This window comes from Heterocephalus glaber, unplaced genomic scaffold (genome assembly GCF_053883595.1).
Source record: "Heterocephalus glaber isolate CG9 unplaced genomic scaffold, H.glaber_assembly_v1.0 deba00000071, whole genome shotgun sequence".
NCBI lineage: Eukaryota > Metazoa > Chordata > Mammalia > Rodentia > Bathyergidae > Heterocephalus > Heterocephalus glaber.
The window spans coordinates 5,975,540-5,982,822 of NW_028258137.1; the positions used below are offsets into that span (position 1 = coordinate 5,975,540).

The following is a 7,283-nucleotide window of genomic DNA, read 5'->3' on the forward strand; positions in this document are numbered from 1 at the left end:
GGCGGGGGCGCGGCGGGGCGGGGCGACACTCGGGCCGCGCCCCCGCCCCCACCCCTGGGTGCCCAGGCGGGTGCGGAGCCGGCTGCGGGCCTCAGGCGATGGGGCGAGGAAGCGATCGGTGGGCCCTGCACCCCCGCGGGCCGCGCTGGGCTCGGAAGGGGAATCAATCACACGACTGCCGAGGTGTGACCAGGTGGCCGCCGGGGCGCTGGCCTGGGGGGTGGGGGGCGGCCACCCGCAGGCTGGCCAGATGGGACCCTAAGACAGCTTCCTGGAATTGCAGATGTGCCCTCGACTATCCGCTCTGCAGGCCTCGCCTCCCGGCTCTGACGATGTCCTCAAACCTTCTGGAAAGAGGGGACAGGCTCCCTGCCTCTCCTTTCTCCAGCCCTGGAGACAGAGCCCCTTGTAGGATCCCAGGTAACACAGCCCCCTCCCCGAGAGTGGTCGTTACCTGCTCCGCTGCCAGGGCTGTTCCCACATCTTCACCGAAGCTGGCCATGCATCCCTGTGTCCCCAGACCCCCACTGGCTCAAGAGAGGCACACAGCAGAAGGGCCACTGTGGAATGAACCACCCTCACCAACTCCAACTTGGAAGCAGAAACCTTCCCTTCCTGTCATCGCCAGCAGGCAGCACCTGAGGCCACCCAGCCAGCACTCAGCTCCTGGATCAGGCATTCCACCTTCAGGTGCTGCTGCAGTTAGTAGTCTTAAAGCCCCAGGATGTTTGCCTTCTGGTTAAGTGAGGTGCCTTTGTCGTAAACAGCCGTGTGTATGGTGTGTTGCATCATGAGGGCAACCCAGAAGTCCACAGAGCCCGGGTGGTGAGGTTGCGCCCAGCCAGGGCTGGAGACAGGTGGTGGAAGGCAGGTCGCACCCTGCGTCCTTCACCAAATAAGACTCACTCTGCACAATTTGCTGACATTTTCAAGTCCTGAACCTCAGCAGGCTGGGGCAATATCAGGGACGAAGGGATGTGTTAGCTTTGCTTCACTGCCACAAAATACCTGAGAAAGTCAACTTCTGTCGGCATTTACTTCCAGAGGTTTCAATCCATGGTGAGCAGGCTCCGTGGCTGGCAGGCCTGTGACAGCAGGAACATGGTGGTGGGAGGGCATAGCAGAGCAAGGCTGCTGAGCTCATGGCAACGAGGCAACAGAGAGAGCGGGAGCGAGAGCCAAAGGCTCTCCCCAAAGCCAGCCCTGGACCCACTCCTTCAGCGAGGCCCCACCTCCTGATGCAGATGTGGGAGTGGGGGATGGCCAGGCCCAAGAAACCGCCAGTCCATTGAGACTTAGGGTTAGGCTATTCGTTCAAGCCTTCATTGAGTGCTGGCTATATGCTGGTTGCAAGCCAGGCACTGGAGTATTAGCAGCAATTACTCTGACAGCCACAGTGCCCCAAGGTTTCCTACGAGCAAAGGATTTTGCATGCACATGTCATTTTTTTTCTTTTTGTCACAGAACCCTATGACATAGGTACTGCCATCACCCACTCTTGCAGATGGGGCATAGAGAGCTTAAATGCTCACCCAGACTCACTGAGCTGCTCAGGTTCAGGCCCAGTTCCCCTGACTCCAGAACCCGTGACTTTTACCACACAGCATGGATTTAAGGTCAAGGACACTCTGAAATCAGGGACCACACTATGTAAGGAGCCACAGGAACAGGAGGGCACCTAACCCCACTTGCAGAGGAGGTGGCATGGCTGCAGGGTACATGTTCCCACCCCAGGAGGTCTTTGGGAATCAGATAAAGAAGGAGGCAGGTGCTCCAGGGAAGGGGTCCCAAGGGGGCAGGAGGTGTGGCCTGTGCAGGAAGCCACTCATTTGCCACCTGGTGCCAAGTGCCCCCAGAAGGAAGAGCAGAGGCCTAGGAGGTGAGCTAGCAGTGCCCTGAAATTCAGGCCAGAGCAGTGAAGCACGACTACATGGACGTGCAGGGAGTGCACATGCCAGGGATGTGGCATCTTCAGGAGGTCACTGGCTGCAGAATGACACAGCCAAGGGCTGCAGAGGAGGAGGCCAGTGAGGAGCCTTCATGGCCACCTGGGAGGAAGGTGATGGGGACCAGCTCGAAGTCACCAAGTGGAACAGCAATGGTGGCAGCAGAATAGCTGCTGTCCACTCCAGGGACACCCATGAATCTCCCTCTACCCATGCGGATCCCAAACTCCAGCAGAATGCGGAGATCAACTAGCATGCAAAAGATCCATGATTTCTTCTAGGCCATTGCGGACTCCCCAGTACCCCTGGTCCAGGGATTCATCTGTCAACAGTAAGCAGTATCATGGTAGAGGCTAGTGAGCAGACCCAAAGGCCAGATACCGGGCTGGAGGCTGGATGTGCACATTCTCGTTTCTTTTTCCCAGCCAGTTCGGGAATTATCATGAGCCCCATGTCTAACTGTAGAGATCCAGCCAAGATTTGAACCAGAGATTCCATTTGACCTCAAATTCCAAGTATTTCCCACTCCTCTGCCAATTTTAGAAGATATTCAAAATGTCTTCTTTTATAATATTTTCCCAGGTAGGCACTCAGGAAGAAAGTATGGATAATCTCTAAATAATATTTCTTGACGTTAGTTTGAAAGCAGTGAAGTGGAGCCCCCAAAACACCGAAGAAGGAAAGCTCCTTGCAGGTAGAAGCAGGAGTGCTAAGTTAGTGTCTATACCTCGCCGGGACTCAACCAGTGTGACTGTGACTGACTCCAAGGTCGCAGAGTCCCTGGTGCTTAGGAAAGTGCTCATAAGTTGCTGCATGAGGCAGGCTGGTGCTGGTCCTCAGGCCGAGATGGTCAAGTCCCCGACCTAGACTGGACTCGGGAGTGGTTGCTGAGCCTGCTGCCTCCCTGTCCCAAGTCCCTGACTTAGAAATGAGGCTGAGGTCAGCCACGGGAGGCTGCTGTCCGAAAGCCCTGCCCAGCAGCTCCCTCGTGCCTAGAGGAGACACAAGCCCAGCAAGTTTCCTCGGGTGGGCCATGCACCCAAATTACCCTCGGTGTGCAGGAATGTGGCCCCACAGGGAACTTGACATTGGACTTGAGAGGCTTACAGCATGACGGGAGGCACAGACATTCACAAACCCCAGTGCATTACCTCCTTGGGTGAGGACACCCGGGTATCCTCCTCGCTGCTGTATCCAGGGGTGCACGCTAAATGTGTAACAGCCAGCTGGCTGCCCAAAGGAAAACCCTGATTTATAGCACTGACCATTTCCCTGGTGTAAACAGTCCTGGCTCGGCCCTAGGAAGAGCTATGGAAAGCCAGGAAGAGGCGCAGCCCACTCGGCAAACCGTAGCAGGGCGGCCAGACCCAGCCCCCAGAGTACAAAACCTAACGATGTCCACCCGCTGGCTCTTTCCCAGACGAAGTCTGGTGACCCTTTGAGAGAGATAAATAACATCGAGACCAGGGATTTCAACAAAGTGGAATATGATAATTAGGGAATGATGAGTTTTACGGCCGTCTTAAAAATAGAACCTGTTTAATTGTAACTTTATATAACTTACTCTTTTTCAAGGGGTGTTTGACAACCAGCTTTTGAAACTCCTGAAAAATTAACGGTCTGCTGTCAGGAGCCACTAAAGTTCGGCACCAGCCCGCTACGCCGTCCTGAAGAACACAGGCCATGGCCACACTCAGGATGGTTGGCTTTCTAACCACAGCGCCTATGTCTAACCACTGCACCACACTCCTCTGTTCATCCATTCATTCAGTTCCATTAACACCTGCTCATTAGCACCTCCTGGAGGGCCAGGGACTCTGTCAGGTTCTGTAGATCCCACCCACACAGGCTGTGGTCTTGGAGTTCATAGTTAAGTGAGCAAGCCACACCCCAAATCATCACCACCCCAAAGATGTAAATCAAATCCCCCCTCTTCCTTTACTCAGCTGTGCACTCTTGGCTGATTTACTGTGAAGTGGGGTCATAGAAATCCCATAAGGATCATGTCAAGCTCGTAGCATTTCCTGTAAGAGTCAGCCACTTCCGGCCTCTCCCCCATTTGCACAACACCTGTGGTGTGGACACGGAGATTCAGCGTCTCTGTGTGGCCACAGACAGGCTTTGACCCTGTGAACTACTAACCCACGGGGTGTGCTGCTTTGTGGCAGAGCTGTCCCTGGCCTCTACCTGCTGCATGCTAGTGGCATCCCCAAGTCACGAGTCACAGACGTCTCTAGACATCAACAAATGTCACCTGGGAGGCAAAGCTACTCCTGGCTTAGGAAGATGAGTCCCTTCCCTCCCGCCTGGTAGAGGCTGCTGCTGTGTCAGCCACCGATGCTCAGCCATCCTGTGGGTCACCAGCTGGGGGTGTCACTGTCCTGCCTTGTGGCAGCTGTGGCAGCTTCCAGTTCAGATACCGGGCTGGGAGTAAACTTGGCACTGCCAAGTCTGAGACTGCAGGGAACCTGGGGCCGGGGATGCCGAGGAAGATCCAACCTATTGGAGCTGGTGTTTCAGAGCCTCTACTAGCTGGGGGGCTAGGTGATGGAATAAATGCCAGGTGCCTGGAGCAGGCAGCTAACTCTCTGTTGGGAAGTGGTCCCTATTTCCTAGCTGCCCACGGGGCTGCGGCTTGGAGGGAAGTCTCTGGAAGCCCCATCTGTGAACTGTCTTGAAATGACGTCAGTCAGGAGAGCATTCCCGAAGCCCAGCTCACAGGCATCCGACACCAGCATAACAGAACATACACTCTGTACCGATGGCATTCAATGTACTGATCGGATATAAAATGTGCTTATTTCTTCTCCCAGTGTCAAGAGAGGAGGCTGCTTTCTTCCCGGAGCCTGCAGACACCCTCCTCCCTCTCTCCCTGGGCTCCCTCCCTCTCCCCATCCCTGGGTTCCTGAGGCCCGGAGATAACTTCCTCTTTAGCAGCCTGTGACTGGGGCCCCTGAGCCACTCCACTGCTTTTCTCCCCACCTTCTCTGGCTTTGGGGGACAAAGAGGGGCAGCGCAGGAGCCTGAAGGGTCATCCTTTCTCCCTTCCCCTTTTACATCTGGGGTTGTTTTAAAAAAGCATTGGAGAGGACTAAACATTGTTTTTGAACTAACAGTTCTTACAGTCAGTGGATGGATGGATGGATGGATGGATTTACGGATTCCTACCAAAACCCTAAGAGTAGGTATATGCACTTTTCAGAGTGACTTTGGGCACAATGGATTTTGAGATTCATCCATGTAGGTACCTGTGTCATTGCTCCTTCGCATTGCTGGTGATTATATCCATTACATGGATGTAAGACTTCTAGGTAAATTGTTTTCAAGTTGCTTTGATCAGAAATAATACATGACATTGGGGTTCTTTATGAAGAACCCCAACCCCAGGCTGCTGTTGACCTGTGGAAGGAAAGGCCTGGCACAGCCACATGGACAGTGGAAGGCCACGGACCATATTTCTAAAAAATAAAAGATGCTGTGTTCTTCGGATTAATTGCATCTCTCTCCCACACCAGCTTTTGCAGTGAAGCTGCTCAAATTGACCAATTTACATGTGACCTCCTTTCTCGCCACCTCCATCCGCTCCCAGTCAGTTGCTAAGGAGCAATGAAAGGCAGGCGCGGGGTGGGGGTGCAGTGTGTAGTGCGTGCATGCTGCTCCCTGGATCCCACTCGAGCCACTCCGCCCAGCCCCTCCACGCCATCTTCAGAGGAGACAGGGAGGGAGGACAGTGCCACCCCATCTCTCAGACTGGGGAGCCCAGGGAAGCATTCATCCAGGTGGGACGTCAGTGCTGCAAGACAAACTCTGGACATAAATCCCAGCTCTCTCCCCACCCTCCTTAGCCAGTTAAGCTAACTCCATCTCTTTATCTGTCTGACCCTCGGCCTCTCGTCTGAACTGGAGATGGGACTGTGATGCTCACATTTAAGCCAATGAGATAATATTTTGGAGGGCTTAGGACCAGGCTTATGAAGAAATCAGGGCATCTTAACCCTGGTCTCTTTCTTTCTTCCAGGATAGCACAAAACTGGAACTGATCACAGCCCACTTGAACAGGAAGATGAAGAGAAGGCTGCTGACGGCTTCTAGGTGTCTCTCTTGGGATAGAAGCCGATCAGAGCAGTTTAATGGACGGCCAGACGTGGGTTAGAGGGAGGCCAGGGTGGCTTGTAGCCTCCCAGTGGCAAAAAGGGAGCCAGGCCCCAAAGGAGGCCAGAAACCAAAAACCCAGGGCTTTCTGAACTGTTTCAGAAAGTGGGAAGAATAATGGGATAAGTGTGTTCAAAGTGAGTATTTTGAGGACGGAGAAGGCAATGTCTTTTACTATAATAATTTTTTCCTCATTTAAACTTTCACTGTATTTTTTGATCACCCCTTGTATGTGTCTGGCCCTGGGGCTGCCAGGGGCAAACAGTCACCTCCTCTGGGTCCCCAGGTAAAGAGCCCGATGGGGTTGCTTATCTTCATCCAGCCAGGTGCCCAGGTCTTAGGTTCCCAGCCAGGCTAGAGGACAGGAAGCGCCCAGATCCTCAGGGAGGAGGTTCTTGGGTAACTATTAAACAGCAGGAACGAACCCTACACCCTTTGAGGGGCACAAGTCAGAAATCAAGGTGCCAGCAGGGGTGGCTCAATTCAGGAAGACCTGGTTCCAGGGCTCTGTTCGCTTAGGCACAGGGAAGACTGGAGTCCAGCAGGTGCCACTTCCCTCTTCCTCCCAATGCTCCAGTGCCGCTGGGCGACTTAGAGGGGTTAAATCCGAACAGCTCACAGTGGAGTGCTTAGTTCATGCAGTGTGGACAACAGAGACCCATGAACCAGGGCCAACCCCTGTACTCTCTTGGCTGTGTGATTCCACAACAGCAGGAGCTGGCAGGTGACCCAGTCGTGGGCCAGGGTCACAGGCAAGCAGTTCGTTTCTATATGGATCCAATTCTCTATTTTGTTTGGCTAAAAATATTTTTTATTATTGGTATATATTTGAGATACATGAAATTTGCATTTATTTTGGGGAACTGATGCATGTATATCATATCTTGGTCATTTCCCATCTATTTCCCCCCACTTTTCTATCTCACCCTCCCTCCCTTGGCTAAAAATTTTACTTGGAGGTTTTCCAGCCAAGTCTACCATGAGAGCTATATGTATTTCAGAAGCTCCAAGTCTGGATTAAGGTGGGAAGCTGACCCTCTCCATTTTATTGGCTATGACAGACATCACCAATCAATCACAGACTCAACCCTAAGATCACAGCCAGAAAGTAGGGCAGAGACAGGAATCTAGGATGCAGGATGGCATAATAGAGTTTTGTTTTTATTTGTTTTTTGGTACTGGGGA

The 7,283-nt window shown here is 53.1% G+C and overlaps 1 long non-coding RNA gene across 2 annotated transcripts; it reads left to right on the top strand.

Moving 5' to 3' along the window:
- The first annotated feature begins 32 nt into the window (after positions 1-32).
- LOC101723428 (uncharacterized) lies at positions 33-6,298 on the top strand. Of its 2 annotated transcripts, XR_002394264.2 has the most exons (5): positions 33-183; positions 284-420; positions 521-690; positions 5,063-5,127; positions 5,965-6,298. It is a non-coding gene; the product is annotated as an uncharacterized LOC101723428 (long non-coding RNA). The 2 variants fall into 2 exon arrangements; XR_001183350.3 differs by lacking the exon at positions 521-690 and having other exon boundaries at positions 35-183.
- Positions 6,299-7,283: the final 985 nt, after the last annotated feature.